The following is a 25146-nucleotide window of genomic DNA, read 5'->3' on the forward strand; positions in this document are numbered from 1 at the left end:
AAAAATGTACAAAAATATATCGATGTATTCATCAGTCAGATCTAGCTTGCAGGCATAACTTATGATAGCTATCATAGGGTGTCAGCTATGCTAGGTGGCTTGCTTAAGATCTTACAAAAGTTGGGTCACGTTGTCTTATAGTTGTGAATTATCACATAAAGCATCAACTACGTATACAGAGAAATCTCGTGAACCATATCACTATAAGTTGGCTTAACAATTCTTACATGACTTGTTGGTGACCCTCCGTTGCATAGCTATCTTGGAAACCTCGGAGGCTAGCAAGAATAGTTCTTGCGTGAGTAACCTAAAGTTAACGTTAAATGTTTTAAGTTGATGTTACCCAGCTGCCCTGCAAATATGCTTCATAGCGATGGTAACATTTCGGTTGTATCGGCATTCAGGCTAAATATTTTGCGGCTGTATTAGTCCGCATACTGAGGAATGCCATGCATTTTCGTTGGGAAGTTTGCGTTCATGTGCGCGTGAAACGGTTCGCCAGAACTAACCACAACGTTACAGCCTGAATTTAACTGGTGTCGCTGACTTTGGTTTAATCTAAGACAGACTCTCATTGCTGGTAGGTTTGGAAGATAATCCTAACGTTAACCCCCTAATTCACCTTATTTTATGATTCCATCGTCTCATTCAACCTCGAGAGACGCCAAGATTTTGGAATGGGACCTGAAAAGTTGATGTACAAGGAACAAAAGCTCAAAACTTCGAGCCCATTGCCCATACATTGTTGTACAAGTTACGGTGTTGTACCTGTCTTGTGCAGTTTTCTGTTATGAATGGAAAATATGCATTAATCAACCGGCACTGACCCTGTTTTGAACAGGTTGAGCGGTTATGTGTTACTAGTACTGATATGTCTGCACAAAATAAGAACATGATGGCATGTATGTTTAGCATACGTATATGGTGCCTCGAATTATGAGCACAAGCTTAGATGCAGCCAAACGGTTGTATTCATTGCGCTACGGGTTTCATCACTGCGTACTTGAATGCTCTCAGGAATCTACTATAGTGCACCTCATTTGCCACTTAGGCTAGACATGTCCGAGTTTGACACACATGACAAATTTTTTCTTAAATGAACACTACTCGGCCTTTGTGCAGTGCGTTATTGGTGCATTACAGTATGAGTATGTATTGTGTAACGCAACTGTTAGTCTTTTGGAGTCTTCATCCTGCTATTTCAAACTTATTTAAAAGCTTAAGATTTACTTTCTGTCTTGTCAAGTCATGTCATCTATTAAAGTGACAATTGTGGAGAAAGTGGCAATGCTATAAAATCTGCTGCACTTGTGTGCACCATGTTGGTGATCTTAAGTAGCCTATCTGACAAAATAGGGCATATGTATTTGCTTCACACACACTCCTACATACTGTTATCAATTGTCACTGTGTGATGTTGGTTCATTTGGTTTGTTTCATAGGTTCGGTTTGTTTCATATAGTACTGATACTTTGAATACAGCCCACATTTGTGCTATTATGTGAAAATTACACTCATCGCAGTTTACAATGTGAGCAGAATAGTGTGATCACTGACTGATTAAATAGGAAGACAAGTATGGAAAAAATGGATCAACTCTGGTTTGTTTTGTTTGCAGAGATGTAAAAGTGGCTTCAGAAAGTAAAAGTCGTGCCATGTATTGGTTTGGTCTGTGCGCTTAACACCGATGATTTCAATATAGACTACTATGTGCATGAAGGGCTCTTCCTGTACACTCATTTATTTCTGTTGAGTTAAATGTGTTGTAACGGCATCTTCTGTTATATTCTGCTCCTTACATCTTCACTCTGACACTGAATATCTTTTTTTGCTCAGTAATAACACGTTTAAAATCCTTCTTTATCGTAACATGCTGACTCCCTGGTGCAACACCCAACCGGATCCATGTAGACACTAATTACATTAACAATACTGGCAGGTTCAAACACACCCGGTTCCACCGGAAACAAACCAGCACACAGAAAGCCTTTTGTGCACGCAGCCCATCAGCTGATCTACCTGACTATGAGTTGTGCTAATCAGAATCAGTTAATTAACTGAATGGTTGGAACAGAAATGTGGCAGGACTTTTACTTTTTGAAACTGGACTTTTTAAACACACAAATGGGATGGGTGAACTGATATGGTAGTTCCCTCTGCCTGCGATCAAATGTAAAGCTATAGCCCTGTGAGGTGATCCTGCTGATCACTGGAGAGAAGTCCACACCTGCCCTTATGTTGGGGTGCTGCTGCAGCATCGTCACCTGATAGTTGGTGGACTACCATCATCTACAGACGGCATGTTTTCTATGTACTGGTGGCTTGATCAGGGGATCCCGCTAAGGGGGTGAATGTGCATGTGTATACTAGTAGTGCTGCAGAGAAGTGGTTTCTGGTGCATCGTCTCACTCTTGGGGAGAGGCAGCTGTCACAACACTCTCATCTGACTATGAGTGTTTGTGTACAAAAGGACCGGCTTTCATGTGGTCCACCAGCTACCATTAGACTTGTTCCCCACGCTGTGCTGTGGCTGCTGCGACACCTTCAGTTGTGCAGGCTGCAGCCCTGAGTGATGCCACTGAGATGTCTGCAGCTGAGATATGATAGTCAGTATAACACAGTACTTCTTGACCTACCGCTGTGCCTGCGTAGGAAAGGCTATGGCTCTCCTTTGTGGTTCATGTAGCCTAGCCCACGTTGTCCTGAATTAGTAATGAAATATATAGCAATGAATCAGCAACTGTAGTTACTAGTTAGCCTACTCATTCAAGGTTAAAGACACAGATCTACTAAGGCTTTTTTAAATGAGTGTCAATTGATGTGGCATAACTCCTGGCTGCATCCATTGCCATTGCCACTGTTGTGTCAATGATCCCTGTTTCATTCTAAGGCAAGCCCATGATGTTCTGAACTCGGTTCCTTGTCCTCATTTCATGTCTTAGTTCTAATCAACTCCTCCAGGAGGCGGCTAGAGGGGCGGCTTGTTTTTGCCTGGCAGCTTAGATCTCAGTTCCAGCCTCGGTGCTCCTGTGTTGTGCAAGATCTGGTGTGTGTTTCTTCGAGGCATTTTCAGAGCTATTGGGAAACGGCTACAACCGTGTAGTGCTCTTGTCACTCTGTACGGTTTGTTATGACACAGACACACTTGAACTGAAGCATAGATGATTATGTCCTAAGAGCGACTCACTTGATTTCACTTGTTATTGTGAGGCTGTTTGGTCTCGCTGTCTGGACTTGCTCTGACATCTACTTTTTTATAAACTACAAGCTATGTTGTTCGCTCTAGACGCTAGATGCTTAATGCCTTGATATTATTGATTGTGTGTTTTTGTTTGTAGTGAAGAAATGTATATATCATAGATCCAGGGCTGAATTCAATCTGAAGAAGGATCATTCTTAAGAAAAGTTTATTGGAAGGAGTTATTGGACTGCCAGGGGCACCTTAACTGTGTTGAACCATTTCCAGGTGTGTTAGTGAGTTATACTCTAAACCAGTTATTACACTTTCAGGTGGTGTCCTTTTGTGATGTGATCCAAGCATGCAGACTCACCCCCTCCTACCACCACCACCACCTTCATTCTTCCTTGTTCCTCTGAAAACCGCTGAGAGGCTGGAGTGAATCTCCTGTCTGCTGGACTGTTTGAATAATTCAGTGATCCGCGACTCGGCTGCTGCTATGGTGTGGGGCTCTTGGTGTAACATACATACACACACTGAATGTATCTTTAATGCATGCCAAAGGCCAGCAGAAGGAAGTTGGGTTGTACACTGATCTTGCATTCCTGAGAAGTATGTGAGACCCAGCATCTGTGCATTTAGATGGACAGATTTGTGTCTTTTGTTCATGTGGTAGGACAAGGGGTTGTTGAGGTTGTTGAGTCATTAATATTTTCCCATGACTTTTGCGCTGCCATTGTGGTATTTTACGTCACAAAGACTAATATGATCCCGACATGCCTCCCTCCTGGGAAAGCCGCGTATGCCAGCAGCTACATTCAACCCTGCTGCTGAAAAGAGAGAGGATCTGAATCCAACAGCAGGGTGCCATAGACACTGTTGCAATTCTCTCTTTGGGAATATCTGTCCATGTCTCTCAAACAGACTCTTGTGTTTTTTTTCCCCCCCCTCAGACAATATTTCAGTCTAGGTTCTTCTTTAGGTTCTGTCTAAAGAGACCCAGCTGTAGAGAGACACTTGTGTTGTTACGCCCACCTAAAGGTACCTCTAGGGATCACGTTAGACAAAAACTTTAGTGGTCGGAGGAAGACAGTGACACACTTCAAGAGGAGAGCCCCTGCACGGCACTGTCCTCTGGCTTTTAGTGTGCACAGTGTTTCCTGTCCACTTGTGTCTCTCCTTTCAGCGTCTCCTCTGTTACGGTCCAGGGGAGCGTCCGCCTGTGAACCGGCCGTGTGTGTGTGTGTGAGTGTGGGAAGCCTCTCCTGTCTGTTCTCCGGCAGGGCTTGCCCCCTGCGCCCTCTGTATGCTTTCCTCTGGGAGCCAGAAGGGATGTGCTCAGTTCCTGACAAGCATACAGGCGGCCATGGCCACAGCAGCAGCAGCAGCAACAGTCCAGATCTGTGGCGGTGGGAGCGCTGAAAGGACTCGGCTTCCCTCCCCTCCCCCACCTTTACGCTCCTCACTGCAGCCTGTCTTGCTCTTCTGCTCTTTCACACCCCTTGCTCAAACACAATCGGACTCTCTCTTGCTCTCTCTCTCTCTCTCTCTCTCTCTCTCTCGCTCACACACACACACACACACACACACACACGCACAGAACGCTGCAGGATGCAAAAAGAATCCCCTCCACCCCCTTCCCAGTAGAGTTTTGTTCCCGTGGAAACATTGTTTTCTGAATGGAGGCCATATAGGCTGGTCTGTGTTGGTGCGGCCAGTATAGTGCTGCTGTAGTGGGCTAGGTAAGGGTTGAGGGTAAGGCAGATTCCTCACCATGTCAGCCAGTATCACGGCTGGGGGTAAGCTTTTCATGATAAAGTGATGCACCGTGCTACCCTCTTGATATCTGAAGCACAATTCATCTGGTTAACTTCACCATCACCATGTGTGATCAGGCAGTTGTGATTGTGCCCCAGCCCTGCATCTCTTTTCTGAAAAGGAAAGCTGTTTCTGTGTAAATCTCAGTGCGCTGGCCCACATTTCTCTCACCCTGTGAATTATTTAATGCTTCTCAAAACTCAAGCGATAAAAGATTACCCGTGTGTGTGTGTGTGTGTGTGTGCACACTGTGCCCTGTTCCTTAGTGACCATACATTCTAGGTAAGGCCTCTTAAGTAGAAGCACCAGTCTGGCAGGTAAGGGCTGCCAACCCCAGCAGGTCAGTCTTAGATGCAGGCATGGAGGGCTTGCACCGATACTCTTAATTCTCCTCTTCCCGGCGTCGAGCCTCTACTGACGTTTTGCTCACTGCCTTTGATTACATTTCCCAGCAGTTCATTGAGTGCATATTGTAGTGCATATCTCAATGAGATGTTGAAATATCAGCTAAGTTGCAAAAGGGATTATCTCAGGGTAAACACAAATATTTGCTCTGCATCTCATGTGAAAAACGAGTCGGGGGTTATCCAACACTCATCAGCTTACATTGCTAAATTGTCATTTCTTCATTTCCTTGGCAGGTATTGCAGAGAACCTTTTCCAGGCCTACTTGCGTCACAAGGTTGAGTGAAGGTTTCAAAATACAGGGTTCCCACGGTCACAGAATTCCTGGAAAAGTCATGGATGTTTACAAATCCCACTTTCCAGGATTGGACATTCGTCAAGATGTTTGATCATTTATTGTGTGAATGTCTGTAGCGTAATTGTAAATTGTGAAACTTTGTAGAAATTCCATTAGGAGTCTGTGAAAAGATGAAGACACAGCTGTGTTCAAAGGGTATTGAAATCGGTTGGATTTCTCTGTTTTTGGTTGACTTGTGGAGACTCCTGAATCCAGTTGAAGGCATCCTTTGCCTTTGTGAGCCCAAATGGCTCCTAAATGTTTGAGAACTGTCTCTGACTGGGAACATAGTTTTTCAAATAGCAGGCGGTTTGATCTCCCTGGGGCATGCATGCGTACACATGAACAACTTTTCTTGTTTAAAGAAAATGACACAAAACAGGCACATGGCTCTCCAGTGATGCGTAGACTGTTTTTGTTTTATTTGAAGAAGTGATTACGTTTCTGTTATTCAATTGACCATATTTATCCATTCTCCACAGGCAGTAGGCCTACATTTTTTTTAATCCATGCACACTCTTACCAGGCTTTGACCAATGTACTCGTTTCTTACTCTCACCTGTTTGTCAGACGCGCTTGTCTTCCCTTTTTTCTCTTTGTCAGTCAGGAACAGGTAAGGGAGACTAAGATCCAACTCAAGTTGTGACTTACTCAGGAGGGTAAATGCTTGTGTATCACTTGCAGATATGACTGATATGGTCATATTTCCAACACCCCTTGTATTTTGCATTCAAGGGTTCTATGAGGAGGAGCCCTGTGGAGCTGGTATAGAGTTGGGCCCTAGCATTTTTGTCACTTTCTACATTTTTTGTCACTCTTACTACTTTCTACCCTTTTAAATATTCCTAGAATTGTTGTTAGAATTGCTTTAAAAAGCTTAAACATGTTTTTACCATGTTGTAAGTCGCTTTGGTTAAAAAGCATCTGTCAAATGTAATGTAATAGTAATAACGAAGGCTGATTTAATTCCTTTAAGATTTGCTCAAGCCATGCTGTGTGTATGTGCAGTTGTACTCTGTGAGATTGCTACTTGTGTTACCCTCCAGAGGAGTGCAGGGCCTTTGGGTGGCTGCAGGGCTGGGTCCTGTTGTGTTCTGGGGATGAGGCTGTGGGCGACTGGCTCGGCAGCTGGCAGCTCAGTCCAAATGCCTTAAGTTCTATTAGCGAGGATAATCCCCAGGGAGAGTCCAGCAGCAGCCATAGAGACAACAGCAGATCTCGTCCCTCTCGGACACGGACACACGCGCACACTCGCACACTCTGTCTGACCATGCATTACAGTTTCTCTCACACACACACACACACACACACACACACACACACACACACACACACACACACACAAGCATGCACTCTTTCACATTCTGTCTTCTGTTTCCCTCCCCTTGCCAGCGCCATATTTTCACCCACTCTGTATTCCCTTTCTGTCTTTGTTCTCTCACCACTATCTCCGTCTCTCTCCCTATTAGTCGCTAGCGTCTGTGTATCCTCCTTGTAAAGCTGCCTGACTTTCTCCCCAACACATGGCAGCCACCTGCTTTCCAGATTATACACTGAAGGAAAGGTAGCTTGCCCAGGCTTTCGTTACATTCTTAAGCTCTTCCTCTAACAGTGCGTAATAAAGCCCCCCTCTCTGATACTGTTGTCTCTCTGGGGTGAGACAGGAGAACAATCCTTAATGACGTTTGTGCTCCGCAGCGAGCAGACATCCAAAAATACGCTGCACATTTACACACCGGGAACATTGCCAGATGCATCATCACTGGCTTTGTAAATAGATGTAAGTGATGGTTAGCATTTGTGTGCTGAAATTGGGGAAGTGATGAAAATAGTGGGAGCATAGTGAGAATGTCAGGGTGTTTGGTCTCCCTGTGTGTGTGTGTGTGTGTGTGTGTAAGTGCTACTCCACACCCTTGTCTTTTCCCCTCAAAGGCTCATGACATCAAAGGGGAGCAGCTCTGCAGTGCGGGAGATAACATGCTGCACTACTGAGCTGCACTAAGCTCCCCCAGATCCCATGCCTCCCGGCCTTGACCTGCTCCTCCACCAAGGACCCTGCCTCTGGGCTCTGCGTCCATCCGGTCCTGGCCCTTGCTTCATGGCCCAGGTAGCCGGAGGAATGGCTTCCAGATGTTCCGTCTCTCTCTGCATGCTGCTGCAGCTGAGGCTCCCCCTTTTTGCCCCAGTGTGTGTGTGTGTGTGTGTGTGTGTGTGTGTGTGTGTGTGTGTGTGTGTGTGTGTGTGTGTTTGTGTTTGTGTGTCTTGCCTCAGAGATTTGCCAACTTGGCCTGCTGAGGATGTCCCTGTCCTGCTGGAAGGGACTGATTTGTATGTCTTCCCCCTGGTGTTTGGGTCGTTTCCCAGTGGCCTTATCTCAGCTGAGCAACCAAACCTGCTCCCTGCTGAGCCATAAAGATGGCTTCGTTTTAAGGAGCCATCTTCCATCGACTCAAACAACATGTGCTGGGCGCTGACACTAATGAGAGATTTTCTCTCCTTACCTGGCTCCATCTCCCTCCATTTGGTTCTCTACATGCAGATTGAAAACTCAACATTGTCCATGTCCAGCACTAGGCAATGTAATGTGTGGCAATGTAAATTTAACTAAAGAGACTTAATGTTTTGAGCACATGGGACTTCCGAGTTTCCGAAGCAGAGAACACACAAAAGCACTGTTTCTGTGTTCAAAGCCTCTTATGTGCAGTACCTGTTAATACATATCACAATTAATGCTTTTTATTTGCGCACCAACCGATGTTTTGCCGGATTTTTATTTAACTGGCGTTATTTAAAACTAGATACAATTTTGATTTGCCTCCCCTATTATTCTGTGTTTGACCATGCTACTGGGAAGTAAAATGTCCAGGCTGCTGTTGTCTATGACACCTGTAAGCAGTTACCATGGTTACCAGACCAGCACATATCCCCCATTTTCCTTATGGGTTGGTGCTTTTTATTTCCTTCTTTTTGTTGCTTCTCTGTAGATATCCAAGCACGTTCATCAGCATACCCTCAGGGCATTTCTTTCCTCTGATACTCTTTTATTTGCCTCTTTGGCTGTCTCAAAAATTCTCACATTTCATAATTTGAGTTTCTTTATTTGCTACAAGAGCCGTTTCCATATCTTGAAGGTTGATTCTTCACTGTTCAAAGGGGTGTGTTTTAGAATGAGCAACAATGCACAAGACTGATGTCTCAAGAGCAGTAGGCAGGGCAGCCGTGCCTGACGCACCAGCGTGAACCTGGCCAGGGTCTGGGGTAAACCCCGCTCCCCTCCTCCTGTCTTTTCCTGTTTCCATTCCTGTCGCTGGTAATGGGGTCAGAGAGGGAGGAAGCCACTGGTGACTAGTGAGAACAACTCACATGATTTCTGACCGCTGCTCCAATTCCCACACCGGCCTCATGGTGACATCACAGGCATCTTTGTTGTGCCAGAGGATGTCCTGCGCTGAGGGCCATCTCAGTGACTTCAGTAATCTCATAAAGACTGTGCCTGTGTTTATTACATTTTGCACTGATTCATGTTTATGCTCTTTGATTTGATGTATTAGTGCACGTTAAACAAATCTGCTGTGTCTCAAATGGGGCCTCGCCGCAGGCCTGCGTGACGTCTCCCAGTGTGTTCCCGTTGTGTGTGAACTAAACCATGCTGAGTGCAGCCACTCCGGAGACTAACCTCACTGACGCAGGGCCTTACTCCGTCATTGCTCCCCAGCCACTGGAGACCGCTGGAGAATGTGGAAGCCCTCTGTGTCTCTGCCTTCCCATCCCTGTGTGTGTTCTGTAGATGCACATGAAAGGCCTGGGTGCCCTGCTGAGGACAAGTTACAGACTGCAGACAGTATGCACACACACAAAGGTTAACTTTATCATGGACACAAAAGTCCCCTTTTTTCCTGTAGATTAAATGAGTAAATAGGATCATTGGCTTTGACATACTGGACGCTTTGTTGGACCCGATGGGTATGACTTCTTCTCCTTCTCAATCCCCCTTTTGTTTCCCCTGGTGGAGGGATCGATAGCCATTGACTTGCTATCAGCACAATAAAGCTCGGTATCATGTGGTGGCCAGGGAGTGTCCGTCTCTATCTGTCTGCTTGTGTGTGCACACTTGGGCTCCGTCCGGGCTACCTTTCAAAGTCCCACCTTATCTTCTAAATGAAGCCATTATCCTTCTCGAGAGAGGTGATACGTGCCAACAGAGCTGGCCCTCAATACCTCCCATTCACTACCCCCCCAACATGAAGAGGCATGCGCTGCTGCACATCCAGTTATAACTCATCGATTTTTGTGAGTGAGAACCAAAAGCTGGGCCTTTATTGTTTGGCATAGACGGCCCCTTGTGTTTCCTGCGATGACCATCCAGAGTTCAAGGGCTAATTAAGCGGTCAGGGCCCGTTCCCAGGCAGTCCTCGAGGGCAGAGCGGCCTCCCACTGCTCTGCTGTGGACCGTTTGTCTTGTGACACCGTTTGCATGGACTAGGACTAGACACTGTATTTATCTTGTAGAGGCCATGGCAAGGGGGGGTAGGAAGGAACTGTATGGCTTTGTGTGCGGACGGTGGAGAACAGAAGAATGGGAGAGGGTGGAAATGTTACACTTGGCCTCATTGGAGAAGGTCATGCAGTTGTGTCCTTTATAGGGTGATCGATAACAACTTCAGATGCTCACGGTGGTCTACGATAGGCTTTGCTCAGCATATTAATTCAGTCCGTGTGCTCCAAGCAACCCAGCACGCTGAACGCAAACACACTGAAAAATGAGAAGAATTGCTCTCGGGAGCATCCATGGGTCACATAGAGCCAGCAGGTTATGGTGGTTATGTATTGCAGGATGACTTGTCAGCAGTTCTCACTGCAGGCCGGTATCCAGACAGCACACGGCAAATCTTCAGTGCCTCTGCCCTCACTTGTCATATTCTCTGACACTGCAGAACTGCCTCCTGCTGCTCAATAGCTCACTTGCTCCTGTTAATTAGGCCGATTGAGGCGGTGGCTGGCTTTATTGAAGCTGAAAGGAGCTTCGGTGTGCCCCGTCCCCTTTGGCGAGGAGGCTGACGGTGCAAGTCTCTTCCTTCTGGGCTGTTTTATCGGTCCTGCGGCGGGTTGTGGCAGCTGTCAGCAGTGCCCGGGGCGGGTGGCGCTGCCCCAGACTAGGCTATTAACCTGCCCAGCAGGACCAGTCCCCCTGAGTCAGCAGGCCTCCGGTGCCGAGACCAGGCCCGGCCTCACAGAAAGCCCAAGGACAGGAGGGGGAAGGCAGGAACCTGGATCACATCCATTGTCCAAACCTGCACTGCTCTTATCTCTCTTTTTTCACATGTCAGACCCATGTTTATTCAACAGTGTTTTTTTGCCGGCAGCCTGTCTTGGTCAAATGAACTGCATGTGAAAATAAAATGGCGTAGTTAGTGAGGCAAGCTATACCATTAGTATTAGTATACCACTATATTGTTCCTTATTGTGGGAAATCAATCGTTGTCAGAAATTGCGGAGATTAGGCTTTGTGTGTTTGGCAATATGGTCAGCAATTTCAGGTTTCACACAGGGTTCTTCAGGTTGAGCTTCACCTTGAATGGCTAGGAATGATCGTTATGCCTGTTTTGTATAGGCATAATTCAGAATCAATAATGTGTTCTTTATTTTCTCGATTAATTGATTTGCTCTTTGGCCTGCAAAATGTCTCTCAGCGTTTCCCAAAGCCCATGATCCCAAGCCCATTCAGTCTATGGTCAGAGGGCTAAGTAAACCAGAAAACATTAAATACACATTTAAGTTAAAAACTGACAAAAAAACCTCACTTTTATGTCCTCGCATATATTTTTGGGGCTTGGATTTAGACAATGAAAAGTGACAGGAAGCTAGTAGGAGAAAGAGAGTGATGTTGGGATCGTGAATAAGACTGCGGGTCAGAGTCCTTATGAGCACTTGCATGTTAATTGATTGCAAAAATGGTTGACAATTAATTTAATAGTTGACAGCTGATCGATTAATTACTGCACTACATGACGGCTAACAAGAAATACTCCTAACCAAATGTTTTTAAAAAAGGTTGTGGTCAAAGATGTTAAAAACAAGTAACCTAAAAACACAGCCTCCGATGCATCATTACGAGTTGCTTTAGTAGTTGTTGTGCTTCTCTCCCAACTGAAGCTCAGTGCACTGGGATGTTGTTCAGCAGAGTGTTGAAAAACAGGGTGGAGGGTGACATGGTGTGTGATCTGTTGTTGGCATCACCTGTTTCCTGTGTCACAGCACTCCACCCAGCATTTTTCTTCCGAGTGTTTCCAGTATGCAGCCACAGTTACCAGTTGTCATACTTTGGAGGTCTTGTATGAAAATCAGATCTGTGTGGACTGTTGCGATCTTTTAAAGAACTTGTATGGAGAACTTGTAGAGTGTGTAATAAAACATGGTGCTTATATAGATTAAACATAACCGATATACCGTCAGCTGTAATTCTAGTCACTGGGAGCTGAGCTTAGTAGTTATTGAGCAGTGTCTTTGATAACTTGTGACACTGACCCTGTGATGCAGGTTCAGCAATTGGACTGATGACGAATTCCCTTCCTTACAGGGAAGCTACACCAGGTGCCAACTGAAGCATTCCGTTCGCGGCGCGTAAAATCAATTTTACAAGACTGGTCTATCTACGCCCCTTTATAACATCTGGTGTAGCTAGTTCCATTGATTATAGTGGAAGCCAATTGTTGCAGCAGACACAACGTGAACGTTTCAGTTACGCGTCTAGTGTAGCTCCCCTGTTACTCCTCTAGCTTTATCGTGGGGATGCTAGTCACGCTACTGATCTCCTGCAGCTGTGGCCTGGTGAAGCTGCCAGTGTGCACCGCGCTTTCTGAATCCCTCACAGCCTCAGTGTTGTTCAGACCTGATGCTTCTGCGCTCCTCCAGCCATCAGTCCTGTAGCTGGCTGGGCTAGAACGGGTTGTCCGGGTTCTGTGGACCTGACCGTCTGGGGTTGCTGGACTCAGCAGCGTGTGCAGTCGTGGGACAGTTGGGCCATGGAGATACCGACCCCGCTCATTCCCACAGTTCTCTCTTCCCCTCTCGGACGAGTCTTGACAATGAGGCCCAGTGTGTCTGTACGGTTTGGGAGCTCACTCTCCATCTCTCTCTCTCTCTCTCTCTCTCTCTCTCTCTCTCCCCCCTCCCTCTCTCTCTCCCTCTTTTTTAAGCCTCCTTGATGGGCCATGTAGCTACCTTCCCTGAAGCGGTGAAAGGAGGCCCCTGTTCTGCTGTGGGCCACAGGGTGCTGCCACTGTGGAGGCTCTGTGAGATTGCTCACAGGGTGGCAGGCAGACACACCTCTCTGTCTGTGTGCATAGTGTTGGCGCTGTTTCTGTGGAGGTATGATGAGCAGACTCTTGCTTGTTTAAAGCCATCTCTGGGGCTCATTCTCTGGGACCCATCATTAGTGTCTTTAGAGATTTTGCCAAGCTAGAAGAGTACAAGTGTGTGGGTGTGTTTGTGTGTGGGTGTGGTGGGTGTGTGTGTGTGTATGTAGTGTGTGGGGTGTGTGCGTATATGTGGTGTGTATGTGGTGTGTGTGGTCTGTGTGTGCGTGTGTGTGTGTGTGTGGGGTGTCTGTGTGTGTGTGGTGTCTATGTGGTGTGCAGCTGTATGTTTACCTCCGGTGTTGTCTGTAATCAGACGGCTGCCTACTGCCTACACCTCCTGCTGTGGCTTCAGGCTCTTGCTGGAGTGGGCTGCACACGAGGCTTCTGATGACGGCTGTACACACTTGAGTTCACCGTGCACTTGACACAAAGTTGGCAGGTATTTTGTGCCTCTTGTCCTTTTATCCAATATTTGAGTTTTCTGCTTGCCTGGAAATGTCTGTCCTTTTCTGACTTGGCAGGGAACAGTCTGCTGTTTAGTCCTTGTTCCTTGGATGAAATCTCTTTGTAGCAGAGTAAGGGGAGTGATCTCAGGGTTTGCGAGTGCTGCCCTTCTATTGTTCTGCTGTGTGTTTAAGGCAGAGTGTCTGTCTGTGTGTGCTGCAGACAGTTCTCTGGAGGAGGCTACCCTGATCTCTCAGTGTCTGCTCCAGGGTAGGTGAAAAAGACTAGACTTTTGAACATGTCTATTTATTTGGTTTGTCTGTTTTGGAAGTGTTTACAGAGTATGGTGTTTCTGCATGAATGAAAAAGTGTGTGTGTGTGTGTGTGTGTAGGCGTAGAAACAAAGTAGGGTAGAATAAAAGCGTACCAAGTTTTGCATGTCTCATTCCGAGTCTTTTTATGGTTTAAACTCACTAGACACACAGTGTTGGGTTTCAGCCTAGTCTGAAAAGTCTCCCCTCACCAGTGGAAATGTAATCTGCACGTTTTCTCTTTGGCTCCCTCCCTCCCTCCTTGCATCTCTCTCTCTCTCTCTCCCCCCCTCTCTCTCTCCCCCTCTAGTCTGGGGAATGGGTTTGGGGAGTAGATGAATAGACGCTGATGGATTTAGAGACAATGCTGCCCTGGCTGGCGGGGCAGCGCTGCCCGGTTTGGGCCCGGCTGCTCTCTCATGCCTCGCCTCTGTCTGGTCCAGGGCGCCGCTCGCAGCCTGCCGACCTCGCTCCTCGCTCCTCCCTCTCCAGCGCAATATAGTAGCTACTGGAGCAGCCTTCTGGGCTCCACATTGAGTTCTAGAATGAGTTGGGTGTGTACATGAGAGTTTGCGTAACTGGTGGTCTCCATAATGATGGTGATGGGTGGCAAAAGGTAACTTTTAATGCCAATTTTTGCTTTTTGCTCTCGTCTCCTGGTGTGGTCATGGAAACAGCTTTTGGTGTGAAACAGTCGAGTTATGGAGATCTAATTGTATTCTAAATGTGTGTGTGTTTGTGTGTGTGTCTGTCTGTCTGTCTGTGAACCAGGGCAAGAGAGAACTAGGGGGGAAGGGGGACTTGGAGCTTTTGGCAGTGCACATTGGGGTCTGTTTGTTCATTGTGTCTCCCCTAATGAAGACAAATGCCTTTTTGAGCTTGTCGGCCCATCTGGCTACCGATGAGTTCCAGGGAAAGAGAGATGAAGAGAGGGAAAGAATGAGCGAGAGAGAGAAAAAAAGTCAGTGAGGGGCCACGGTGGTTGGACCCAGGCCAGTGTCTCGATGCTTTCTTTTCCTGGAGAGGAAGGCAGTGGACCAGATGACTGTCTTATCCTGGGCGTTACTCTGTCCAGAAGGTCATCTTGTCACCTTCGGGTCATGTGTAGTGGCACCCTCTCTTTCTTCTGGGGACCCCCCCCCCTCAGCCCTGTCTTTCTCACACAGTCTAGATCCCTCTTCATATTATATATCTGTTTGTGTCTGTCACAACTTTTTAAAATCCTTTTCATCTCCTCCATCCTGTTGTATACCTGTTGTCTGCTACCTGTCTACTTCCTCCGGCTGATAAAGCCCTGTCCTCCTGACTCCATATTTCAGTGTCGAAGTGAAGAGTTCTTTGGGATGTTCTATTCAGGGGGAGAGAGGGGCTCCAACAATGGCCGGGTTTCCCAAAATCGTTAAGAAGCTCTTAAGTCCTAAGAACTTCTTAGGAGCGTTCTTAGAACATTCTTACAACGCTCCTAAGAAGTTCTTAGCACTTAAGAGCTTCTTAACAATTTTGGGAAACCCGGCCAATATAAGCCTGGAAGAGGAACCTACTTCCGCCAGCCTGCTGTTTAAGCCATATGCCTGTTTGACTGGCCCACTCAATAGACCTATTGTCAGTGTTGGTCTCTGTGGCAAAGATTCTTTCACAGTGGAATTCTTTTGCGCTTATCACATTTGGATGAAACAACACAGGGACGAAGGAGAGATGGAAATGTGCTTTCATTTACATTCTGGTAAAGCAGAATGTTTTACTTTACAGTTACAAAATGTCAACACTGGGGGGGATAAAAAACTTTATAAACTTAGATGATTAAGTTATAAATGTGTTCTTGGGTCCAATTCAAATAGGTCTATTTCACAAATGCTATGGATGAAAATCCATGCAGTACAACTCTAGCCCAAGTTATATCCTGAGGAGTGTTTTCTATGTGACTATCTACTCTGCCGAGAATGGAGGCATTTTTCCTCCGAGTCTGCAGACACAGATACGATGAGTTGCCTTGAAAAGAGGGCAGGGTCAGACTGAGCGTGCTCCATCACAGCATTTTTTTGCTCCTCCTGGGGGAGATTGTGGTGCTCTCCACTCCCAGTTCCTGCTCAGGTTGGGTCTGCGTGTCAGGCTTTGTTTAAATGTTCACTGATCCACAGGCTGCATTCCAAATCCAGACCTGAGCCCTGTCTGCTCTTTATGTCCTCTGGCTGTGGAGGAGGAAAAAATAGAAGGAAAACTTGAGTTCTTTTATAATGGAATCAAACAGGAAAGTGAAGTGTGTGTGTGTGTGTGTGTGTGTGTGTGTGTGTGTGTGTGTGTGTGTGTGTGTGTGTGTGTGTGTGTGTGTGTGTGTGTGTGTGTGTGTGTGTGTGTGTGTGTGTGTGTGTGTGTGTGTGTGTGTGTGTGTGTGTGTGTGTGTGTGTGTGTGTGTGTGTGTGTGTGTGTGTGTGTGTGTGTGTCCACCCACCCTAAAGAAACTGTGAAAAGCGTATCATCTCCTCCTCTGGCATTCCTTCCCCCACCCTCTCCTGTTTGTCTTTTATGAGTTTGGCATTGGCTGCATTTCTTCTCTGTGTCCTCTGTAACTCGAGCTGCTCCAAGACCAGCCTGTCTTTATGGGTCCCTCAGTGCGGGTGAAACGTGAGCCTGCCGGTGGAGCTGCGCGTTGGGCCTCAGCGCCGTGGCAGACAGGGCAAGGTGTCGTCAGGTTTTAACCTGCTTGGCGTGAAGTTGCTCTGGAGCGTAGGGGGTCTGGGTGTGGAGGGAGCGGAGGAAATGAGCGCGCATTCCTGCGGTGGAGACACATTCTGTCCTGCAAAGGCTGATCCTGGGTCAGGTTCGGCGTTTGGCGAAGGTTAGGAGACCGCGTAGGGGACCGCCGGGCCCAGAACAGCTGTTAAAGAGAAGAGGGGAAACTAGAGACCATCCCATAATGATTTATGAGGAGTGTCCATCACAGTGACTTTCTCCTGTCCTCCTCCTCCTCAGCCATTGGGGAACATTCTCTGTTCACCTTCTTAGAGTGACTGTTGGACTGTTTGAACAGGATAGGTGAAAAAAATGTAGGTGGAGAGGATAGGTTAGGATAGGATAGGATGGGTGAAAAAAAGTAAAATGCACATATGGCGAAAAAGTATTAAGCTATAGCCTACACTGACAAATAAACATGTGCATTCTTTTTTTTTAAAATTATTATTAAAGAAACATTTTTGGGGGCTTATTGCCTTCATTCATAAAGGGCAGTGAAGAGTGACCGGAAGTGAGTGGGAGAGAGAGATGGGGTGGGACTGAGGGTCGGACTTTGAACCCGGGTAGCTGTTTGCACTTGGATCCGACCGTGGTAGGGACACTGCAGCTGCTTGCTCCCCTGTGCCCTCCTGTACATGTTGTTTCAGGTCAGATGTGTAGACCGTGTTGGAATGCTTGATGATTTGGACAACCTGCATTGTTTCCATCTGACTCAGTCAGTGGTCATACGTGATCTCCGTCTGTGCCTGATCCCGTGTCAGGGTTGTCAGTCTGCGGTGAACCCTGGGTGAGCGGGTGGAGTGGGGGTGAGTTAAATGAACTTAAATGTCTGATCTTGTGTCTCAGTGTCCCTCCATTATTCAGGAAGCATTTACCTGCTGCACTTGTTGGGTTCTCGTGAGCACGCCGCTCTGGTTTGCTGCAGAAGAGGACAGTGGGTCACCAGGTCAGGAAGCTGTCTGGCCGCTTGTGGATGTGAGAGGGCAGCTTGTTTAAAAGCTAATGCTTGCTTTTAAGGCAGTGAATGGAAACTAAACCTACGTTAAATAACACCAGCTGACTAGATCAACAAACATTCCTCTAGGGGATAAAAGGAACCGTTTTCTTCAGACCTCATGTGTGATCAGAGACAAAACAACACGATTGTGACATGCTCCTCAAAAACCACGCCAGGAAAGTTCACCAGATGTCACAGAACTGTATATTTGTTATTGTTCAGATGTGAAAGTGGGTGTTGTTGTATCCTGTTATCGTCCTTGGGATCTGGATGTCCTTTATGGCTCACGTTTCCTTACATTAGCAAACAGGAAGACGTCTGGGCAGACATGCTGAGGCCTGGCCTACAGCGAGACCTGTCACCGCCTCCACCTGGGGCAAATAGCACTGATAAGGCTAACGCAACTGATTTCAAAAGTCCATGAAGGTGGATTTCCATGTTGCCATTCGCCTGCTTTGAGACTGGTGTCACACTTGAGCTACTGTGATGATGGAACAAACATGGTCAGTTAACCTATGGCTTTGCAGCATTGTATGCATTTGTGCAAACTAATGCTGTGTTTTCGTTGGTAAGTTTATTCTTATGGCAACAACCAAAGTGCTCATAACTGTAAAGGTTTATAGTCTGATGAGAAACAACAAGTCATGGTTGCCTAGATAAATGTCTGATGTTTGTGTGACCAACATTTCTCATGTGTTCCCATCCCCGTGTGTTGCTGCATCAGCTGTGTTCTTGTTATAAATGTGTTTTAGATCAGGATTAGGATTGTGTGAATGGCCCGATGGTGGGAAGGCATCTGTAATCCACTCTGAGAATGGCCCATGCTTTCAGTGGTCAGCCATCTCAAGTAGCAGGAGTGTGAAGTGGTTGTCCTCTCCTCTTTGTGCTTGTTGACTATAAATTGTCAAGTAATTTAAGTCCTCCCAAAGGGAACTCACTAGATGATTTCAGTTCGAAAAAGTTGATGCTATACTAATGGAATTAATTTGAATATTTACCCTTCCATAGTATTGACTAACTAATTTAATACATTTTGGAAAAGAAAATTACAGTGCAGAACATTTGGTGTGAAATTGGAGCTACACCAATGTCCTAGCGTTCTGTATTCTGTTCACTCAGACAAAATTTGTTCTTGAAGTTGCTGCTGGATTTAAAAGTGCCCTTCCTCAGCAGTTAATCTCCACTCTCCCTTCTGCAAGGACGCAGCCCAAGGTAACGGTGCTGTAATCAGGGGCTACCTGTCCCGGGCTCAGGCCATATGTCCTTCTCCACCCTCCCCTCTCTGTCCCCGCTCTCCCCCTGAGTGTGTGTGTGTGAGAGCTGCCTGAGCCAGGTGCCTTCCATCTGGAGGTGTGTCAGCCTGACGAGGATGAGGATCCGCATCCCTCAGATATGCTGGGATTAGCCCACACAGACTGCACGCTGGGGGGCGATTAGAGCTCTTGCTAAGCATGTGTTGTGGCGAGATGCTGGAAGCACATCTTTTTCCTCTCTCAAGAGCTCTTTCTCTGACTCTCTCTCCACTCCCAGTCTCCCAAGGGAACTGCTGACCTGATGCTCCCAGTGTTTGTAAAAGTGCTGAGGTGGCTCATGACTGTGTGCTGCTCTCTGCTGTCTTCTTACCTCATGATTGTAGTCACCCTCTTTTCCCCTCTACTCCAAATGTATTTGTGGCATATTTGTGGTGTATGAGCCGCACAGATTAACCCTGCTAACCCTCCATAGGCTCCATATGCCTGTGTTTAACCCGAGGGAGAGGAAAGGACCCAGCCTCTCTGTGGCCTCAGATGTAGGCACACAGAGTTTGTCTAATGCAACAAGCTCAGTTCTGGTCAAAGTCTCGTTCTGAAGACTTTGCTGGCAGTGTAAAAACTCCTGAGCTGGGTGATGGAGATGTATCGTGTTTATGGAATGAGGTTTCTGTCATTTGTGCAAGTCCCTCTGGATTGTTAGCATAAGCTGATTTTACTCACACACACATTGTTGAGGTATTTCCTCTCATTTCCCGTCAGTTTTACAAGTGCGTCACCTCCAACGAGCCTAATCCCATTACAGTTAATGGCACTCCTGAAGGGCCTCATTTGCACTATTTGATTACGCTGGAGTCAACTCTAAATCAGCCAAGGACCAATCGCAACAATGACTGAGTTGGGAATCTGTCTAGTCTCATTCTTACCAAACTATGGCACTAACATCGTTGTTATGACTGTGGAGAACAACAGCATTTCCTGGAAAAAATTATTGACATTTTCACTGTTTGCTTTGGAGTTGCATTTTCTGAGATCTATCTGTCTAGATGGACCAGTGTCATGTTTCTCACACTCTTTGGGCCTCCAGAAGATTGTTTTTTTTTTTCTTGGCATGCTGTTATGCAGTCATTCTTGCTACACTTTGATGGTTGTTTTCAGATGTGGAGGAAAATAATTTGATTAATGATAACGACTGCGTCTGGGAAAAGTATCAGAGGTCAAATGTATCTTTCTGTATGATTGATGAAAGGGGGGAAATGTTGTCGTCTTTCTTCCCGCTAGTAAGCCTCCTCTTCCTCTCTACCCATCCTCGGCCCCCCACTTCTCTCATCGCTCGGCTCTGGAGGCCACCGCAGCAGGCGCTCCGCTTCCTCCGTGTTCTCTCCGCACGTTTCTAAAACGTCGGCAGACATCTTCCAGCTGCCCGTCTTCTCCATTACATGACCGAGGGTTCTCGAGTGTTCTTTTCTGCGGTACCTTTTGTTCCACTTGGACTGGTAGACAAGATGCAGAAGTACTGCAGAACACCAGCTGTCAAGGGCAGCAAGACTCTCCTTTGTCATGTCATGGAATGGGGAAGTGTACCTCTCCATCCACCCCCCCACCCCACACACACACCCCACTCTTGGCTGAGGTCCCAGGAGAGGGCTGAGTGGACCTGAGGAGGGGAAGCTGGGGGAGCCAGCCAGTCTTCCTGGCCTGCACCCCCTCGCTCTGGAAAAAAAACAGCTTTAAAGAAACGTTTCTGAGCTTGGTCTACGGAGAGGGGTGTTCAAGGTTTGACAAGAGCATCCATCACAGACAGGTTTTGTTTTTCTCTCTACACTTTCACCATTTCCCAAGGCCGAGGAAGGAGCGAGAGGGGGGGTGCACTCCTGGTGGGCAAACCCACGTCTGAGCTCTTAAACATGTGGATCTGTGATTCAGTCTCTCTCCAGAGCTCAGAGGTCCATCAAAGTGCGTGTCAGGGAGCACTGTTTTTCCCGAAGCTGTCTTGGCTGGCAGACTAAACCTTTTGCTGACCCCCAGGCTGAATTGAGGCTGCATGCTGCACATTATAGGAGGTGGTGTGTTGTGGTGTGGTGTACTCGATATCTCCGCTCCAAAAGCTCAGACACATCAGGCTTGAGTTGCATCACTCGGGAGAGGAGAGACAGAACCCAAGTCTGCTCTCGCTGCTGGTGCAGGTTATTCTCTCGCTGGGGCTGGGCTGGCACGGCACGGCGAGGATTGCCAAAGTGCTCATAAACCGCTGGCACATCCATTTCTTGGACCTGTTTGTGGATAGGAAATCCCACCAGTGTTTACGATGTGAACCAGACACTGGAAAGGAAGAAGACTAGAAGGCTCATTGATCTGTTACCGTGACTACACAAGCCCGTTTTCAGACTAGTCTGCAACGGCCGGGGATATACTGTACTTGCTTTTAACAACACTCATATCTTTTGTCCAGATTTGTATGCCCTCAAAAACGAATGCAGCCTATATTGTGAGATTCAGTAGAGTGGTAGTTTAGGCGCAGTACGTGACCATACATGAGTGTGTACGTCTGGCTTTATTTACGCCTTGGGGGTCTGTAACATGCATGGTGCTCGAGTCAAGGTTTCATTCACAATGCAGCCAGTTGGAACGCTTGATCAGGAGGCGAGTACATCCCCAGCCTAATTAGTGGTGCTCCCAACGGTGAGGAGTCAGTCTGCTGCAGTCAACTCATTATCCTGCATGAGGTATTTTGTCACATTGCCGTATGTGCTAATTGTCACATCTGACGCTGCTGGCTTCCTGGCCTGTTCATATCATGAGTAGTGATTCATGGCCTCACACAGAATGTAGTCGTGGTGGTGATGGTTGTAATAGGTCTTGGTAATGGCACGTAAGAACATATATTTAACAGTCACAGCTCTCTGTGAATCTTATGCCTGTTTGGACTGTAGATATTCATTATACTAGCTGCCTGATGGTGTGCACAGTGCCTAGGATTGGTAGGCATCCGCTATCTGGGAATGCTAGAACGGATGTTCTCAAAAACAGTTCAATTTAAAACTAATGGGCCACATGTTGTCTCTGGCCAGCATGTGGGGCTGGTTGGCTGCGGCTGTTTTGACAGCGCTGTGATGGTTATCATCTGTTTGGGCTCAGTTGAAGCATCAGAGGCGGAAGAGAACTGAGACGGCGGAATGATCACATTGAGTGTGTGTGAAGAGAGGAAGTGCCTCAGGCTCCCGTAATTACCAGCCCAAAGTGTGTGTGTGTATGTGTGTGAGTGAAAGAGACCGACCGAGACAGAGAGAGAGAGTGTGTGTGTGTGTGTGTGTGTGTGTGTGTGTGCGCTGTGCGTAAATGTCTGCCTGCATGTCCTGGTGGTCTCTGCGAAAGAGAACGCAGAGACCCAGGGGACCCAGTGAGCTGGGAGCGAAGGTGATGAAATTACTTGAAGTTGGAGGAATGGGGGGAAAAGAACGAGTGAAATTCTGATCAGTGTGTTGTGTTTGCGTGCGCATGCAACATGTGCTCAGTGCCCCCAGCCCACTCAGCTGCTCTCATAACGTCTCCTCTCTCCAACACTGTTGCTCTCCCAATCACTGGAACTCACTTACTTACACACACACGGGCATACACACACACACATTCCATTCACACGCATCTCTGTCTTAGCACATCTCCTCCTCCAGATGGCCCCTTGGCATGTTTGCTCTCCAATGACCTCTCACGATTGTCTGGCACATGCACTAACAGTCTCTCTCTCCCTCCCTCTCTCTCTCTCTCTCTCCCTCTCTATTTCCCCCCTCCCTCCCTCTCCCTCTCCCTCTCCCTCTCCCTCTCTCTCCTCTCCACTCCCTGTCTCTTCCCCAGCGCCCAGACTGCAACCGCCGTGGAATTCACCAGTGGAGGAGCAGCAGCGCCCTGAGGGGTCCGATAGACTCGTGAGTACTCCACCCGCTCCCCTTTTCTTTACTCCATCCACACCACACCACACCACCAGACAGATGAGGGCCTGGTGATTAGGGCCCCCTTATTCCCAACCGTTGGGCTTGTTGGGGCGGTGCTGATGCTCAATTAAGCTTTCCCCTTTTAATTAGGAGATTTATCACCAGCCCATTCACTGGTGCCCCCCCCATCCCACCCCACCTATTGTGGCGGGCTGGAAATAGCTTTGCAGTTTATGTGCCGGGGGCATTTGCAGCACACAGGGGTAAACAAGTGCATGCTGTCGGACATGACCATCCCATTGTGTGTTGTGAGACAGGAACGACTCCTTTCTCCCCTCCCTTCTTTCTGGGTTTGTAAAAGCCACAATTCTTACACCGGTATGTATTTGTGAGAGGCTCAGTCTTCTCCCCTCCGCAGAGCTGCTATAAAACCCCTGCTGTGAAAGCCAGGGGCCTGAAGCGCTGTTTAGGGGACAAGTGGAGGCTGAGCAGAACAAGGCAGCGATACCTGTGAGGTGTAGCTCTGATTCTGATTCTAGCTCTGGGTTTAAAGGCCAGGAAGTGACTGTTCACATTTCCTGGTCTGTCTCTCTCCCCCACCAGCTTCAGGTCAGGTGTGTGTGTGTGTGTGTGTGTGTGTGTGTGTGTGTGTGTGTGTGTGTGTGTGTGTGTGTGTGTGTGTGTGTGTGTGTGTGTGTGTGTGTGTGTGTGTGTGTGTGTGTGTGTGTGTGTGTGTGTGTGTGTGTGTGTGTGTGTGTGTGTGTGTGTGTGTGTGTGTGTGTGTGCGCGTGGTGGATCCACTGCCCTCTCCTGCTGGATTAAGACTGTAATGAAGTGAATGTGGTGTTTGTCTGCGAGGGTGGCTGAGCCAACTGGATTGTCTCTGTCGGCACAGTTCTACCTCCAGAGTGTTGTTGCTGTGGATTTCATCTGAAATATTTAGGAGACTGAACACATACAGTGTATTGGGGTGAACATGCTCACAATCCTGTGTGTGTTTATGAGTGAGATCGAGTGTGGTGCTAAGCGGAGGACAAGCTCCTGTTATTCCCACTCTACCTTTGTCTGAACCTAAGCTCTGTTTCACTCATGAGGAACAGATTCTGCGTGCTCTGTGTGTGTGAACAAGAGGGGTAGAGAGAGGGGGTAGGTGCTATGGGCATATCTGTAGTATGACATACGTGTGTGTGTGTGTGTGTGCGTGCGCATCAGCCATGCGCTTTGGGGAATTCTCTGTGCGCACAGACGGCAGCTCTGCTCCCTGAATAATTCATGCCGCCACGCTTTTGTGAATTAAAGTGATCTGGTGTGGAGGTGGCTTCTTCGCCATTGATTAATTTTTAAAGGGATGCCCTCCGATCAGTCAGGCTCCCCTGTTTATATTGCTTGCATGATGAAGGGACTCGCTGCTCCGTCCAGCGAGAGGCCCCCCCCCCCATATGAACTCCGTATATGAATAATACAAAAGGCCGAATGTCCAGTGATGGGAGCGCACAGCGTGCCTCCTTCAAGACTCTGGCAAGGACAGATGTGCATGAGCTTAACAGGTCCGTCTGAAATGCGCCGGCTGGGAAAGAGGCTCGGCTAATTGGGCATGAGCGAGGGAGGAGAGGGAGGAGAGGGAGGAGAGGGAGGAGAGCAGCCAGAGCAACTCATCCGTCCCTGAGCGTGGGGGAAGGCGAGCATGGAGCTGGTGATCACCGTTCATTTATTATTTGAGTGTGTGCAAGGAAGAGAAGGTGTGTGTGTGTGGGGGGGGGGGGGGTAAATCTTAATATTGTGTGTCTGTGTGTGTGAGAAAGGGATTGTAGCCTACTTGTGCAAGGCCAGTCTAGCTTTTTAATGTGCTGTATCTGTCTGGATGATGAATCGTGCTTTATGCCTTTGGCCGGCTGTGCTGTGCTGCGTATGCAGAGCGTGTTGGTTTAGGAGAGAATGAGAGATCTGATTGTGTGATCTACGTGCTCGTGTGCTCCTGTCTTTTGGTCTGCATTTCTGTGTGCGTGCGTGAAGATCCATACTCTCCAGTGTGGTCTGTGTGTGCTGTGTGCTGATGCGGGAGCGTGGCTGCCTCTGGCTGTTTTTCATGTTGACCACAGAGCCAGAGCCAGAGCCAGAGCCTGCTCTTCCCAGAGGAGCCGCAGCAGCCCCAGAAGCCTGTGCTGCTCTTCACATTCATACGCACAGACTCCGATAAAGCAGTATGGTTCTACAAAACGATATATTCTTATTTCAAGCAATACTAAATGATACAATACTTGTTTTTGTAGGTGTTCTTCAGTTCTATAATCTGCTGCGTTTTTTTGGAAGCCAAGTCTGTTGGTTGATAGCTAGCTTGTTTTAATAAGCCTCTAAATAGATGGGGTGTTGCAAGACTGCTCTACTGGGG

At 47.5% G+C, this 25146-nt stretch overlaps 1 protein-coding gene across 2 annotated transcripts in view; it reads left to right on the forward strand.

Annotated features, from left to right (window-relative positions):
* Positions 1-25146, forward strand: part of fbxw7 (F-box and WD repeat domain containing 7) — a 119178-nt gene that overhangs the window by 999 nt on the left and 93033 nt on the right. The window contains exons 1-2 of one of the 2 annotated variants that reach the window (XM_062517645.1): positions 17259-17387; positions 22681-22751. The gene's annotated coding sequence lies outside the window, so the exon portion shown is untranslated. Of the gene's footprint in view, positions 1-17258; positions 17388-22680; positions 22752-25146 lie in introns of those variants that run through there. The other variant, XM_062517637.1, reaches the window with a different exon arrangement.

Source organism: Sardina pilchardus, chromosome 2 (genome assembly GCF_963854185.1).
Source record: "Sardina pilchardus chromosome 2, fSarPil1.1, whole genome shotgun sequence".
NCBI lineage: Eukaryota > Metazoa > Chordata > Actinopteri > Clupeiformes > Clupeidae > Sardina > Sardina pilchardus.